Source organism: Nanorana parkeri, unplaced genomic scaffold, assembly GCF_000935625.1.
Source record: "Nanorana parkeri isolate BGI_ZX_2015 unplaced genomic scaffold, ASM93562v1 scaffold1822, whole genome shotgun sequence".
Lineage (NCBI taxonomy): Eukaryota > Metazoa > Chordata > Amphibia > Anura > Dicroglossidae > Nanorana > Nanorana parkeri.
In genome coordinates this window covers 287,419-287,811 of record NW_017308090.1, presented here as the reverse complement: position 1 = coordinate 287,811, position 393 = coordinate 287,419, and positions in this window count along the sequence as shown.

The following is a 393-nucleotide window of genomic DNA, read 5'->3' as shown; positions in this document are numbered from 1 at the left end:
TAGCAAATAGATACCAGGAGTCGGGATACAAGATTCTGACATGGTGGTACAGGGTCCCGTGGTTGCTCCATAAAATGAACAGTTCGATCCCAGACTTGTGTTGGAGGTGGGGAGGGGCATCGGGCACGATGTTACACATCTTCTGGACGTGCCCTGAGATACAGACATTCTGGAGGCAAGTACTGGAGCTGATTGAGACGCTGACAGGGGCGGACCTCAGGGACAACCCAGCAGCATGTTTACTGCATCTGACTAAACATTCGATCCCCAGGTATAAACGCTCCCTGACACATCACCTGTTGAATGCAGCTCGGGCGTGTATACCCCTGAGATGGCGGGATCCCCCCCCACTCTCAGTCCGCTTATGGCTCTCCAAAGTCCAAGATATATACC